The sequence below is a fragment of the Cherax quadricarinatus genome, chromosome 26, assembly GCF_038502225.1.
Source record: "Cherax quadricarinatus isolate ZL_2023a chromosome 26, ASM3850222v1, whole genome shotgun sequence".
NCBI classification, from domain to species: domain Eukaryota; kingdom Metazoa; phylum Arthropoda; class Malacostraca; order Decapoda; family Parastacidae; genus Cherax; species Cherax quadricarinatus.
In genome coordinates this window covers 34,963,091-34,979,910 of record NC_091317.1, presented here as the reverse complement: position 1 = coordinate 34,979,910, position 16,820 = coordinate 34,963,091, and the positions used below count along the sequence as shown (strand labels likewise).

The 16,820-nt window shown below is 37.9% G+C and overlaps 1 protein-coding gene across 5 annotated transcripts in view; it reads right to left on the bottom strand.

Moving 5' to 3' along the window:
- atos (atos homolog atossa) overlaps nucleotides 1–16,820 on the bottom strand; it is a 566,597-nt gene that overhangs the window by 70,396 nt on the left and 479,381 nt on the right. For 2 of the 5 annotated variants that reach the window (XM_070088926.1, XM_070088930.1), the window contains exon 2: nucleotides 11,369–11,532. The exons of 1 other annotated variant lie outside the window; for it this stretch is intronic. The gene's annotated coding sequence lies outside the window, so the exon portion shown is untranslated. Of the gene's footprint in view, nucleotides 1–10,890; nucleotides 10,996–11,307; nucleotides 11,533–16,820 lie in introns of all 5 variants that reach the window. 2 more of the 5 variants (XM_070088928.1, XM_070088927.1) reach the window with 2 other exon arrangements.

Sequence of the window (16,820 nt, the reverse complement as noted above, 5' to 3'; positions counted from 1 at the left end):
TCCTCTTGCTCGGTATATACTGCTTGAATGACAGTTACAGTGCAAATCCCCACCCCCCCCACCCCAAGAGATCCAATATACCCAACATATACAAAAAGACCTCCTTAAAAGGCTCAGGAGTTAAAATTCAACACGCTTAAACACTTAAAATATACGTTCAATAAAATGAAATTAGGTTGGCTATGTTTGAATCATATGTAACACAAGACAGAAAAATTAATAGTTTTCAGGATGTTAGTTTTGATGGGGTATCACAAAAATTAATATTTTCAATTTTATGAAAACTAATGGCAGTTATTGTACACAAGATGTGCTATAGCAAGTGTGGCCAAAAAACTATGATCAAGTTGATCAGAGCACAATGTCTAATAAGCCACAGGATGACCTAAAATATGTTTTAGGATCAAATTTAACAAAAAACATGCATGTGCATTTTGTTATAATTAACTTGCTTTCCCACTGTTTTATTTTTATTGTCATTCATTCAATCATATTCTCTCACATTCTCTTTCTCATTTTCTCTCTCTCTCATTCTCTCTGTTACTTGTCACAGAACCCCAAGAGGTTGGCAAGACAAGATTTGTTATCTTGGAACCCATGCTAGCTTCCCTTCCAATGTTTGAGCACTCTCCTTATAACAGTCTCTTGCAAGATGTGCATATCAGTGCAACTGATTTGCAGTTCAATGTTTCCTGTCTCCTCTCTTAAATACAGGGACTACATTTGCTGTCTTTCAGATCTCTGGCTACTATCCTGTATCCACTGATTTGTAGAACTTAGCTAGTTGTCTAGACAGTGGTTCTACTCCCTCTTGTAGAATCCATGGTGATGCCCTGTCAGGTTCCATTGCCTTTTATGCATCCAGCACCATCCAAAAAAAAAAAAAAAATCTTTTTGTTTTCCTCTTCCCTGTTGTGTATATGGCATTAAGTACCTGTTAGTATAATTTTCCCCTAGACTTTCTGGTACTGCTAATTTCCACTACTAAGATCTTGCCTAGGATGCCACCCAGAGTGGTCAACCAACTCACAGGTGCCTGTTAACTGCTAAGTGTACAGGTGCAGACACATGCCCACATGTCTACAACCATCTGAGTTATACTGTCACTGAGCTATGAACTACTGTCATATTCTAGAGGTAGCTATTCGCTACCTCTAGAATATGACAGGGAGTGAGGGAATATGCACAAGTGATATATACCATTACCTGCAACTGATATCTTGAGGCATATTCTAGCAGGCTGGCCTGGGACCAGGTATTTCTGCTGATTGCCTGTTCAACCAGGTTGTTCCTGTTGACAAACCACTATTGACAACCCACTGCTTGGCAGAGAGAGTGATCCAATTACCTCTTGAAAACTTTGGGCCACAAATGTTGACTCGATTCTCTTATTGTGCTTATGTCATCCCTGCTTGTCACTGGACCTATTTTACACTTCCTCTTATCTCCCTCACTTTAGTACATTGCTATGGTAGTGTAGGTCTGGTAAGCCCTTAAATAACTTCCATGTACATCTGCCAATCCATGAAATATCAGTTTGAACCATTAACTAATATTTTTATTATGTGCAACTTCAAGATTATTATTCTTATAAATCTCCACCTTGACTACGTTACATTAGTATTAAGATAAAATGAAGATTTATTAAAAAGTTTACCACTCTCATCTTGTCTAGACTTTAGTGGTTATTATGTACTAGGATTAGTCTGCCCAAAATACCATATGATTGTGGCTTTCTTTGTACTTAACAAACCAAAATTGTAATTACACATTGTAATCTTTGCAAAGAAATAAAATCTTTATTCTTTTATTCTTTTTCAGGGTTTAGCAGAAGCTTTTGCAGACCTCAACAAGCTCCTTAAAAAGTTTGAAAACATGACTGCCAACACTGAAAGGTTTTCAGGAATGTTTATGGTGTATTATCTGCTTACAAGCAAATCTATGATGAAAAAAAGAAACTATGATGTTCATACAATGATGAAATCACCTAATGACACATTTCTCAGAATGTATCCCCATCACTGAGCGATGTATGACTATATATATCAACAGTGGGTAAACTGTGGCTCCTGATACTCTGTGCAGCTCCTGAGACAATATTGTGTTTCATTGCCATTTTTTTCTAAAAATTTTATATTAATAATCTATAGTAAAATAGTATTTACCAATATTAGAATATTTATATAAGTATATATACAGGTAATTCACATTATCTTTTCAAATATCCATATGCATTACGTGCCCAAACTGCTGTTTAAACTCGCTGAACATAATCAAAACATGTTTTAAACAAGTACAGATGATGCAACTGGACTCTGTGTCATCAATCTTCATGCAGTAAAAACAAGTTTCATGCTTGCAGTGGTAGCGGAACATAACTAGTGCAGTGCACCATAGATAAGTACATTTCTGATTAATAAACACTTAAGATTGATTTTAGTTTAAAATGACTGAGCAACATAAGAGTATAAAACAAAAATACGAAATAACAAAAAAAAGGCACAATACCGTGACTGGAACGATACACAAATAACCCGCACATAAAAGAGAGAAGCTTACGACGATGTTTCGGTCCGACTTGGACCATTTACAAAGTCACACTAACCAGAAGTGGAGCAGGACGGCTATATATAGGCAGGAAGAGGTGGTGGTGGTGGTGGTAGTAGTAGTAGTAGTAGTACAAGAAAAGAGAATGTTTAACCAACAACAGGAGAACAATTTTGCTTTTACTGTTAAGGGTTAAAAGGCTCTGTCCCTTATCTGTCATGCAACCATCAGCCACTACAAAGCCAGGAATTTAAAGTGTCACCATGAATGCAACCATAAAAAATTTGCATCTGAATTTCCTCCTGATTCAGAACTGGGGAAAAAATAAGATAAAATTTTTGAAATCTAATTTAGTCACTCAGCAAAATAACCTAATTTCCCAGCATACATAAAGGGATTACCAATAGACCCCTGGCTGTCTTCCAGAAGGCACTGGACAGGCACCTAAAGTCAGTACCTCACCAGCCGGGCTGTGGTTCGTACATCAGTTTGCATGCGGCCAGCAGGAAGAGCCTGGTTGATCACACCCTGACGGGGGCGTTGGCCCCCGAAACCCTCTCCAGATATACTCCAGGTGTAAGCAAAGTGATTTGGCTACTGAAGCTAGTTTTGTCACAGCCACGGGCAGGTGGATGCATCTGGTATAGATGATTTCCGAGTGCACGTACAAAAACGGGGAAAATTTCGCCAAAAAAAGTGGTTGAAAACTGAATTGTATGATAACCAGACCGGATGAAAACTGGGGTTCCACTGTATCATATGTGGCTCTTCTTATCAAAGAACTTGCCCGCCCCTGGTATATATAATCAGGTATCTTTCCCTTCTTCACTTTAGATAATATGTACATTCTAAGTACACCTACCATCTGACTTACAACCTGCTTGGCTTACGACCACTCGACTTACGACCGTGTTTTTTATGCCAAATTTCTGGGAAATAAACAACTATTTGTGTTGTACACAGTGTTTATCCTAAACCTTACACTATAAAATACAGTACTAACAACATAAAAAGTAAAGTAAAACATGAAATACCAAAATAAAACAATAAAATAAAGTCATTACAAAAATGCTTTGTTGATATTCGGTAGTAAAGTTCGACTTACGACCATTTCGACTTATGACCGGTTTCTTGGAACTGAACTCGGTCGTAGGTCGGATGGTAGGTACTTGAGGCATTCCCAATAATTTAAATGTTTTATTTGTTCTATGTTGGCAGTTTACTATCTCAGTACATTTTCCAGCTCTGATATTTGGCCTTTGCTGAATTTAGCCATCAGTGCTGAACAATATTCTAAACAAGAAAGCACAAGTGATTTGAATAATGTCACAAGTGGCGTGTGTGTTGCTGCGTAACCTTCACATATTTATATTAGGAGTAAGAGAGTTGAGAGAGGCAGGTGGGTGAGACAGGTGGAATGATGTGATTAATGGCAGAGGACAAGCGTGTGTGTGTTAGCAACCAGAGGAAGTTACTATGATTGTTTTCACATGTGATCTACCTTCATCCAGTCAAGTTAGGTTTATTTTACTAATCTCCAATTTTCCTTATGTTATGTTATAATCAATCTTAATACTGAGTTAATTTTAGAATTTTAACTTGGTACTTCACTGATATCTTGTCTTTTAAACTAAAAGTAACTTTCTTACTTTTACTTGCATAACAAAAAAAAAGGCACAATACCGTGACTGGAACGATACACAAATAACCCGCACATAAAAGGGAGAAGCTTACGACGACGTTTCGGTCCGACTTGGACCATTTACAAAGTCACACTACCTTCATCCAGTCAAGTTAGGTTTATTTTACAAGTCGGACCGAAACGTCGTCGTAAGCTTCTCTCTTATGTGCGGGTTATTTGTATACTTACTTGCATCTTTTCTTTTGATATTCCCTGCTAAATACTGGTGAATATGGCAAGTGCAAGTGGGTCTGGTGTTAAATATAACCCAACTGTCGTAATCACTTTAGTTATTAAGTATTCAATATTAACAAGTCTCTTAACATAATCAGTTTATTTGCACGTGATATGTACATACAGTGATACCTCAGTATACGTCCGCTTTGGAATAAGTCCAAATTGGTATACGTCCTGTTTGGACGCGAAAATTTTTACTTGGTATATGACCTTTATTTGGAATACGACTCGCAGGCTAAAACTTGTATGGGTCAAAATGAGTCACGACACCATGCCCAGAGCCACATTATTACCAATGACATACTTGTTCACTGAATTTAATTGTTTCTAACAACTACCTTTAGATGCCATCATAAATGAAGGGAGAAGTAATGAACAATTCATGCCGAGAATTGTAAACAAAAGCAGAGTGACGAGGCCAAACGCAGATTCATACGTTTTCTTTGGTACTGGACCCGAGAAAATGTAATGTTTTCCCTCTGCCCAGCATATAAACGTAGCATGTTTATATGTTATGTAACACGTTTCTTATATAATTTTGAAGAAAATATCATAGACGGATTAATGAAAATGTCTATATTGACGTGAAATACGACATTTAACCCTTTCAGGGTCGATAGGTCCTCTCAGAGACTTGTTCTCAGGGTTGCCCAAATTTCAAAAAAAAAAAAAAATTACTTTTTCTTATGAAAAGATAGAGAATCTTTTTCGGATCATAATGACACCAAAAGTATGAAATTTGATGGAAAACTTATGGAATTATGCTCTCACAAAGTTAGCGGTCTCGGTGATGATTACGCATCGGCGATTTTGCCCAATATGAACCCTATTTTCGGCCAATTCCACTGTACTAGTCGACAAAAATCATGAATATTTCGCTAGAACAACATTTTTTCTATCGAATGAGTGCAAGAAACCACCCATTTACCGATTTTAACGCAGATTCATACATGTTTTCTTTGGTACTGGACCCGAGAAAACGTAATGTTTTCCCTCTGCCCAGCATATAAACGTAGCATGTTTATATGTTATGTAACACGTTTCTTATATAATTTTGAAGAAAATATCATAGATGGATTAATGAAAATGTTTATATTGACATGAAATACGACATTTAACCCTTTCAGGGTCGATAGGTCCTCTCAGAGACTTGTTCTCAGGGTTGCCCAAATTTAAAAAAAAAAAAAAAAAAAAAAAAAATCCAATGAAAAGAGAGAATCTTTTCCCGATCATAATGACGCCAAAAGTATGAAATTTGATGGAAAACTTATGGAATTATGCTCTCGCAAAGTTAGCGGTCTTGATGATGTTTACGCATCGGCGATTTTGCCCACTTTGAGCCCTATTTTCGGCCAATTCCAGTGTTCTGGTCGACAAAATTCATAACTATTTTGCTAGAACTCCAGCTTTTCTATCGAATGAGTACAAGAAACTACCCGATTTCAACCATCCAATAAAGTGGTCAGAATTTAGCAATTTTGCCAATTTCACACAAATTTCAAAAGATGCCAATTTCCAAATAGGGTCCAGAATAAACAAGACAGATATTCCTTGCGCTAAAATAACATTTCCTCTGTTCATTAGTCACGTCCCCAGGCCCTCTTACATTTCTTTTGCTTTCCACTTTGAATTTTTATTCTCACAAAAAAATAGAAGAGTTACTGTTATGCAGACTACCGCATTAGTGTAGAAATGGTATAAGTAATATCAGCGCACTTGTGAAAGAATATTAGACTCGCCAGTTGATGTGTATTGGTCGCGTGGCATGATTTGTTTACTTTTGAACTTTGGCAAATATTGAACATTTCTGCTACTTTGAGCTCAATTTCAAGGTGCTTTTCATTGTGAAACCAATAATCATCTCAATTTCTGTAATATGTCTTCCATTCTATAAAATGAGACCAGGAAAACTAGAATACAACCATAAATACCATACAAAAATACAGTGCAAAGTCGCTGTTTCAAACCAAAAACATGGTCAGTTTTTTTTTTCTCTCTCATTACACACTCTGTGCTGCAGGATTTTTTTATACTGTGCACTGACCACATAGACCAACTCTTTCATATGTAGGCCTACCAGCTTTCTCTCGCTAGATTTGAAGGCGCTAGAATTTATGCGTACTAGTAGGTCAATAACCCTGGTGCGTAAGCCGTACTAGTACGTCAGAAACCCTGAAAGGGTTAATAATGACACCAAAGCATAAAAGTAGTGATGGTGGCAATTCTTCAAACCCTAACAGAAACTGTGAAGTGCTTCCTGTCTGTGAAAAAGTGCTAACTCTAGACTTGTGCAAAATTTATCAATTGAACTTTATCATAAGTGTGTATGTGAATGAAAATTGACATATATAGGATTTGCTACTATCTGCAGTTTCAGGTGTCCATGGTAGGTCTTGGAACATATCCCCCATGAATATGGGGGGACTAGTGTACATGAGGAAAAGCAGAGAGCCGAGAACACTGCCTTGGGGCACTCTTATGTCGATAGGTCGCATTGATGAGGTTATATCCTTGCTGGAGACATACTGGTGTCTCTTGTTGAGGTAGGACTTTAGGTATGCAAGTACATGACTGTTAATGCAAAAATGTTCTAGTTTAACCCTTTCAGGGTCCAAGGCCCAAATCTGGAGTCACGCACCAGTGTCCAAGAATTTTCAAAAAAAAAATTTGTTATTTTTTCTTATGAAATCGTAGAGAATCTTTTTGTGAAGGTAATAAAACAAAAAGTACGAAATTTGGTGGAAAATTGACGAAATTATGCTCTCGCAAATTTTGATGTGTCAGCGATATTTACGAATCGGCGATTTTGCCGACTTTGACTCCCATTTTAGGCCAATTACATTATTCCAATCAACCAAATTCTTAGCTATTTCACTAGTATTACTTCTATTCTATCGATTGAGCACAAGAAATCGCCAAGTCAACTGTTTCAACTACAAAATAAAGTGATCGGAAATTGTTAATTTGGCCAATTTAACACAAAGTTCAAAATATTCCAATTTCAAAATAGGGTCCAGAATGAACAATGTAGGCATTCCTGGCACTAAACTAACATTTCCTCTGTTCATTAGTTATGTTTTGAGGCTTTACAAATAAATTCCATTTTGATTTTTTATTCACATAATGAATTTTTATTCACACCAAAAAATAGAAGATTTACTGTTATGCAATACTGTAATAATTGTATAAATATCATCACCATATTTGTGAATGTATATTAGACCCACCAGCTGACGTGTATTAGATGTGTGAGGTCGTTTGTTTACTCTTGAATATCGGCAAAAATTTAACATTTCTGCTACTTTGAGCTCAGTTTCAAGCCATTTCCAGTGTTAAAACCAATCAAAATCATCTCTATTTCTGTAATATGTCTTCCATTCTATCAAATGAGACCAAGAAATCGCAAATACAACTATAAAAAACATACGAAAAAACACTGCAAAGTTGCTGTTTTAATCGAAAAATCATGATTTAATTTTTTTTCTCTCATTATACACAGTGTGCTGCAGGATCTGTTTTATGTGGTGCACACATACCACATAGATGTATTCTCTCATATCTAGGCCCAAATGTACCACTCACAGTTTATCAGAGTGAGCTGAGCTCATGGCGTAGATCTACGGTTTGGACCCTGAACATAAAGCCGTAGATCTACGGGACGGACCCTGAAAGGGTTAAGATGAAGGATGTTGTGGTCTACTGTATTGAAAGCTTTCCTAAGATCTATAAAAAGGTCCAGTGGATATTTATTATTCTCAAGAGCTGCATACAGTAGGTCAAACATTTTTGTAATTGCATCTTATAGATTAATGTTTTGAAGGTTTTGGACAACAATGGCAAGTTATATATAGGTGTAAAGTTGTTTACATTGATTGAGCTTCCTCCTTTATGTATTGGGGTGACTCTTGCTATCTTAAGTATAGTGAGGAACATGTTATTTTCTAATGATCTGTTGAACAATAATGCAATGGTGGATGACAGCACATGAGCTGCTGTTTTATACAATAGTGGTAGTACATGAGCTAAGTTACCCAACTTGTTTTTCAGTGAATTTATTATCACAAAGACTGCAGCAGGATTAGCTAAAGCCAGATAGAGCGAGTATGGAAACTGCAAGGTAGTCACTCGCTTGAGCATTAGTACTTGGTATTTTGCTAAAAAGACATGATCTATGGTAGAGAAGAAATCATTTAATGTATTGGCTGTGTCAGAAGGATACAAGGTTCACTGGGTTAGTTAGGACAATATCTTTGGTTTTGGTTAGTTTATGAGAGCCCAGGATTTGAGAGAGTGTACCAGGTCTTCTTCCTAGCAACTTTTACTGTACTGATCCTGCTAGCATAATACAGTTCTATAGACTTCCTTGTTAGTGTGGTAAGTACTGATGCACAGCTTTTGGTTTATTCTCTAGTTACTAATCCCCAAATATGTACTTTTTTCATGCTTATGTTTTATATCAATTGACCAAAGGATGCTATTTGTTAGCCATGCGCTATATAGTTTCTTAGCTGTAATCTGCTTAGTTTTAATAGGACAATGTCCACTGTAGAGGCTTTGTATTTTTTGCAGAAAAATACTGACCCATTCATCAATGCCCCTGTCATCAGTAAACTCTTTGTGCCAGTTAATGTCACTTACTGCTGTAGTGAAGTTATTTAATGTCTCATCATAAAGATGAAAAGAGATCACACTAGCATTAAGTGGTAGCTTATATACATTGGTTCTGAAGGAGGTTGGGTAGCGATCAGTAGTATTGTCTGTGATTATCCCTGCTTTGAGGGAAGCTATTACTCCAGACGTGGCCAATTGTGGATGCACTCATCTCAGAGATTCTTGTTGGCTTAGTTATAGATGGTTTAAGCAAGAAATTATAAACGTTAAGTAAGCCAGCTACTTGAGGGTCCTCGACTTGAACAGTGTTAACGATGAAGTCACCAGCAAGTGTTAGGTGATGTTTGTTTCAGGTGTTTATTAGTTATTAGGTTCTTGAGATTGTTACTAAAGGTGGTAATGTAAGTATGAGGTAGACTGCTCCAATTGTAATATAGACCTTTAAATTTTTGGTTGAAAAATTACCAAATATGTATTCACCATATTCATCAATGATACATGTAGAATTACTACATATTAGGTCATTAGAGTAGTGGGTGGTAATCCCTTCCCCATTTGATCAGGCCTGCTGTGTACCTAAGTAAGGTAAAAATACCTGGTGTCATGTTTAACCCAGGTGTCAGTAAGAATAATTAGAGATGTTAGCATTTAAACAATCTAGGAGTCCCAGGTCATCACAATGCTTGTTCAGGGATCTAATATTGTAAATGAATATTATTATATTCTTGATGTTGCTGAGAACAGCTTTTGCTTAACTTGCTGTGTAGTAAAGACAGTTATTTTCAGAGTACTGTTTACCATTTTGATACAACAGGAGATTTAATCAAGGTCAATATTAGCATTCATGTACTATGAGGTGGCTGTCTCCACCGGGTAGGGCAGCTCAAAAGAGGAAACACAATCCAACATTAAATAACTGCCTTGCAAGAAGTGCGCTAACTTCACACACGTAAACATCACAATGAGGATAGTTCACCCATAATTAACAGAACATGGCTTAGCAAAACTGACTAGTAAGTAGACAGCATCAGAGGTATTAACATCATTTGAATGGTAATGGATGGGATTAAACGAGAAAGAACTCTGGGGGACATAAGCCTTCAGCTGTCATTCCTGGATCTGCAGGTGACCTCCGGTAGCACTTACACTATCAGATGATCCGATTCCTTCGAGTGGTGCAACCAACTCTGCATTACAAATGACATCGGAGCCAGGAAAATGACACACCCCCCACACCAAAACACAATGAAGTCTTTCTTGATCCTCAGCCAGTTTTCTAATAGGGAAAATTCCCAAATGAATGGGAAGAGTGCTGGTTTCTTAAGGTGACCCAACAATCCTAACCCATCATCAAGGTGAATCCAGCATCAGGGTTACATGTGGAAACATCATTCACGATGGTTGTAACACTAAAGCAGATGATGTAGCACGTGACTGATGCAGGACTGTTCAATATATCCAAACTGGATCAAAGTCTTCTATAAAGAATGGAGCAGAAATAAACACAAACTTCATTCAGATGCTACAATTAAAGTTGATGTAAATTTATCACTTATAGCTAGTACATTGTTTCAACCTCTGTGCAATATTTGGAAACAGTTAAATATTGAATTAATATTACTCTCCAACAATGGCCAAAATTAAAAAGAAACGTGTTTTTTTGTAAATGCTGTACAACAATACAAGGATATTCCTTCTTGCTTTCCATATGTATAGTTTGTTAAAAAAGAGTGGAAAAATAAGATTGAAGATATGAAATAAAATGGAATACAAAACTTTCTACAGCTGAATGTAGGAAAGTCTATATAGATTACCTGGTAGTGAGATAGGGGTTGAGTGCCCCTGTGGCCTGGTCTGTGATCAGGCCTCCTGATAGCGTACTTCATCAAGACAGCTGTTTGTGCTTGCATCGCGAGGCCCTTGTAGAACCAATGATAGGGCAATGGTAAAGAAGATATGTCACTTCTATAAAGGCTAAAAGATTTCCAAATAGAAAAAGACAGATGTGTTGAATACATTCTAGAAAGAAATTAAAATGTAAAGGTCAACTAGGTTAAGATCACTTTAAACATGCAGTTATATGACTGTTAGAGATTCACCTAAATGTACTGAGTGGCTAATCTATGTTTCTGCTTTTTAAATCAGGTATTGGCAGGTGTCAGACTGAAAATGGTCGACAGTGGAAATGTTTTGTGCGAAAATGTGTGAGTGAACAGATGTGTGGAGCTCACCTGTCAAGTCATCATGGGAAGTAGTGTAGAGGATATGAGTAAACGGAGGTGTAGCCCTCACCTGTCAAATCATCACAATGAGTGTAGTGAACAATGATCAAGCAACCCAGCGTGATCAAGCTAGTCAGCAGTGTGGAAGAAGTTGTTCACTCAAGACTCATTTGTATGTAAGTTGAAGATAGACAGGCGAGAGATGCGCTGCTCTGCGGTTCATCCACCCCATTTCTATGGAAAAGGAGGCAAAGATAACAAATCAATGATTTTTAATTTTACCGTTTTGAGTTTTGTAGAAAATAATGAGCACCCAGTAAGATTGGAACTCACAACACTGCAACATACTTCCATCTAGGAATGTGTCACCTCTACTGCTCAGTGACTAAATATTGCAGGGTCTTAGGTTCAAATCCCATTGGGGCTAAAGTTTCCCTATAAAACAATAGAAACCACTCACTTAACATGTTTCTCTTATTACCCCACTCACCACTAGGCCAAATAAATAATATGTGGAGAGAGAGAGAGAGAGAGACAGAGAGAGTACTCACTTCAAAGCACTAGAATGTTTTAGCTATTCAGCACTTTAAATATTAAGATTATATAAGAGATCAATGGTATCAATACCAATTTGTACTGCCATGACTAATTCACTCTCATATCACATAAATCATAATTACAAGGCAGGCAAAACTATTCAAAATTTATTTTTCACATTCTGCAATCTATGTCCATAAAACAGTCGGCATTAGGTGTGCACCCAGTGGGGAGAATGGCACTCTTTCCAGAGAAGCTTCCTACCAAGGTATAAACCACAAGCCCCACCACAGTCTTCAGGTGACCCAGCTTGTGCATATGGTCAGTGTCTTGTGCTTCACCTCGCTTTCCCCAAACCCACATCGAAATAAAAGTTAATTACAAATGTTAAATCGCAATTTAATGATCCGAGTAGTTGTTAAATGTATAACAACATTATCATTAACTGCACCTCAGAAAAATATTACCAGTAATTATAATTAACACATGATGCAGCAAAAGAAAAAAAATCAACCAGACAGATAGCATTCTAAATGGGGAAAGAGACCTGAACAGCTGCAACAGTGATGTTACCACAGCTAATATAATGAGTAATTTCCTCTTCCTCACACACAACATAACTGGAACTTAAGATTTCAGACATTCAACTATTATATTACCAGGGGGAGGCAAACTTCACTAGCCAATTTAAAGAAAAAACTTGGCACTGTCCTATACATACCAATGGTCTCTGCAAATTAGTGTAGACAAAATCTCAACTTACAGTGCCTGTGTGTGATTACCTTACTGGAAATGTCCCAAACTTTCTATATCTATCACTAGTCTTACTAATGTTACTTCGATAATAAAGTAACTGAAAAACAAGACAGGAAACCTAACTGATATACCATCATTAATATATAAGAATGCTGCTCTTGTGCTATCATCCATCACTGCAACACTGTTCACAATTCATGAGAAACAAAAACTTTCTCAACCATACTTAAACAAGCAAGGGTTACCCAAATACATAAAGGCAGTGACACAACAGATGTTAACAACCATGGGCCAATATCTAACTTGCTATTTTTATCTAAAATCTTCGAAAAGCTAATTCACGAAAGGTTTACTCTTTCTTAGTGTTCCACAGTACACTTAACCAATACCAGCTTGGCTTCTGGTCACGAATGATATAATAATAAGTAAAAATAGTAATAAAAGCTTGACCTAATTTATTAATTTCTTGATAATAGCAAATATTCTATGGGCCTCTTCGATGACGTTAAGAAAGCTTTTGATACACAAGACCACAACATCCTACTGATTAAATTAGAAATTCATAGTATGAGAAGGTATACTCTGATACTATAATCGGTACTTAAGGATCCACATTAACCCCTTGACTGTCACAACCCCCAATCCTGAGGTGTCTCCTGGTGTCGCAAAATTAAAAAAAAAAATTATTTTTTCTTATGAAATGATAGAGAATCTTTTCCCGATTGTAATGACACCAAAAAAACGAAATTTGATGGAAAACTGACGGAATTATGCTCTCGCGAAGTTAGTGACCTCGGCGATATTTACAAATCGGCGATTTCGCCCACTTTGAGCCCTATTTTCGGCTAATTCCGTTGTTCCAGTCGACCAAACTCATAACTATTTCTTTAGAACTCCATTTTTTCTATCGATTGAGTACAAGAAACTGCCCATTTACCGATTTCAACTACCCAATAATGTGGTCAGAAATTTGCAATTTGGCCAATTTCACGAAAATTAAAAAATATGACAATTTCAAAATAAGGTCCAGAATGAACAATGCAGACATTCCTGGATCTAAAATAACATTTTCTTTGTTCATCAGTCATGTCTCCAGGCCCCTCTGATATTACTCTTGCTTTCTATTTTGAATTTTTATTCAAACAAAATATAGAAGACTTACTATTATGCAGACTACTGCAATACTATAATAATTGTATAAATAACATCAACCCATTCATGACTGCATATTAGAATGGTTAGTTGGACATTTATTGGACAATGACATCATTTGTTTACTTTTGAACATTGGCAAAATTAAACATTTCCCCTACTTTGAGCTCCATTTCCAGGTTCTTTTTATAGTAAAATCAATCAAAATCACCTCTATTTCTATAATATGTTTTCCATTCTATCAAATGAGACCAAGAAAATGAGAATACAACCATAAATACTATACGAAAATAGACCACAAAGTCGGCATTTTAATTAAAAAAAATGGTCGGAGTTTTTTTTATTCTCATTATGCACTGCGTGCTCCAGGATTTTTTTATATGGTGCACACTGACCACACAGACCCATTCTCTCACATGTGGGCCTACTAGCTTTCTCCTGCTTGATTTGAAGCCGCTAGAATTTATGAGTATATAGTATACGTCAAACACGGTACCTCGTAAGACTTATATATACAGCCGCGACAGTCAAAGGGTTAAAGACAGATATCAACATGTCACCATAATGGCATCACCCCATCAACTTGACCTATTAATGAAGGAATGCCTCTGCTTTTCCTCATCTACAATGACCTTCCCACTGCATCTAGGTAACTTATACCAGTTCTGTTGCCCCCACCGGGCATGCGGAGGCTAGACAGGAAGTTGCAGGTTGGGATCCACCAGCTGTGACTTGGCTACCCTACCGCCAGGAGACTCATCAAACGCGTGCGAGAGGAGTGCTGCTGCCATTGTGACCAGATGGTCCCCAAGCCACTAGTGCACTACCTTCTCGACTGCCCAGCGACGGTGCCACTCCGACGGAGGCACTTCTCAATGGCACCTGGGGACCCAACCCGAGAAGACACCACAGCCCGGCTGGTGTACCTAGCCGTCCGAGACCTGGGAACTCTCATCCCAGTCCTGGCTGCCCACCCGCCACCTTGATGACGCCACATATAGACAATGATTCGCCACTACCTCTCCCATCTTTCGACTCTCCTACCCCTCCTTTCTTCCTGTCTTTCACCCCCTACCTTCCCTTCCCCACTGCTAAAAAAAAAAAAATCCAATGGAGCCTGTATTAGTTTACTAGGTAGAAGCCTGAACTTTCCTAGAGCCCATGCCACACAACCAGCAATTGTTGGGGCAACAAGTGCCCGAAGACCCTGGGCCCTAGACACACCTGCTGAAGAAGACCAAGATGACGCCTGCTGATGAAGATACGAAGTGAGACGACACTCCCCCCCCCGGGGAGTCACCGCAAGAGAGATGATGTTACCCTCCACCCGGAGGGCCCAAGAAAGAAGACAGAAGAAAAAAGAAGATGAACGACACCCCCAACTCAGGGGACACCGCCGGGTCACCATCTGGAGAAGACCCGGGCCGGAAGTACCGGCAAATCCCTAATGAATGAATGAACCAGTTCTGTTTGCAGATGACAATTTTTGTCGTCTTCCATTCAGATCCTGTTCATCTTTTGTTTTAATAATACTGTTAATGAAGAGTACCCCCCCCCCAAAAAAAAAAAAATAGCCTACTAAAATGACAACCAATAGACTTTCTTAATATTGACAGCACCTTCTACATGATGTTTGGTAACAGACCTAAAAATGCACAATTCAGCAATGATAAAAATTCAATCATTATTAGATTAGAAAAAAATATTTCTAGATGGGGTTGTAAGAAAAGTGAATGCTCAGGTGTTGGCAAGAGGTGTGAGGTTAAAAGATATAGAATCTAACACAAAGTGGGAGTTGTTACAGTTGCTCTTTGCTGATTACACAGCACCTTTGGGAGATTCTGAAGAGAAGTGGCAGAGTTTAGTGGATGAGTTTGGTAGGGTATGTAAAAGAAGAAAATTAAAAGTGAATATAGGAAAGGGTAAGGTGATGAGGATAACAAAAAAAATTAGGTAATGAAAGATTGGATATCAGACTGGAAGGAGAGAGTATGGAGGAGGTGAATGTATTCAGATATTTAGGAGTGGATGTGTCAGCAGATGGGTCTATGAAAGATGAGGTGAATCACAGAACTGATGAGGGGTAAAAGGTGAGTGGTGCACTTAGGAGTCTGTGGAGACAAAGAACTTTGTCCAAGGAAGCAAAGAGGGAAATATATGAGTATAGTTATACCAATGCTTTTATATGGGTGTGAAGCATGGGTGGTGAATGTTGCAACAAGGAGATGGCTGGAGGCAGTGGAGATGTCATGTCTGAGGGCAATGTGTGGTGTGAATATAATGCAGAGAATTCGTAGTCTAGAAATTAGGAGGAGGTGCTGGATTACTAAAACTATTATCCAGAGGGCTGAGAAGGGGTTGTTGAGGTGGTTTGGGTATGCAGAGAGGGTGGAACGAAATAGAATGACCTTGAGAGTGTATAAATCTGTAGGTCCAGGTCAAGGTCAAGTTATTGCAGCAATAACCTTGGATAACTTTAAACCTAGTTAGGATGGGTACACGCATGAGTGCGAGTTGAACCTGCCTGGCATGGGCCCATGTGTTCAGTGTTACACCATTCTTGTGTTCAGCTGTATTGACCTTTTTTCCCATTTTTTACGTATCTCAATCAGGTGTGCTCATTGCACAGGCTCTCGTCTTCACCTCATTCTTCCTAATTGTATGAATTATTTTGTTTATTCCAAGTTGCATGTAGGTCATCTCCATCACACTTAACTCATCACACTCAAGCTCATCTAACACTCCTGTTTTTTTTCCAAAATGCAAATATTTCCAATCATATTTTTCTTCGGACCTTCAGCATCACTAATACTCCTCTTGAATGTCATGGTTAATATCCAGAGATGATGTAAGTGATGGGAAGATCCAGCTTGCTTAAACTGTGCATAACTGAGTAAGTAAGCATTCAGTAAGTTTATTTAGGTAGAGGTCCACATAAGTACAATTATCATATACAGTGTTCACATAAGTACAATTACCATACATAGTCAATTGTATAAATTATACCTAGAATAACCCAAAAGTCAGACAAAGTGACTTATTTCCGTTGGTAGCCAGAGTGTGTGAGGTTCTGTACA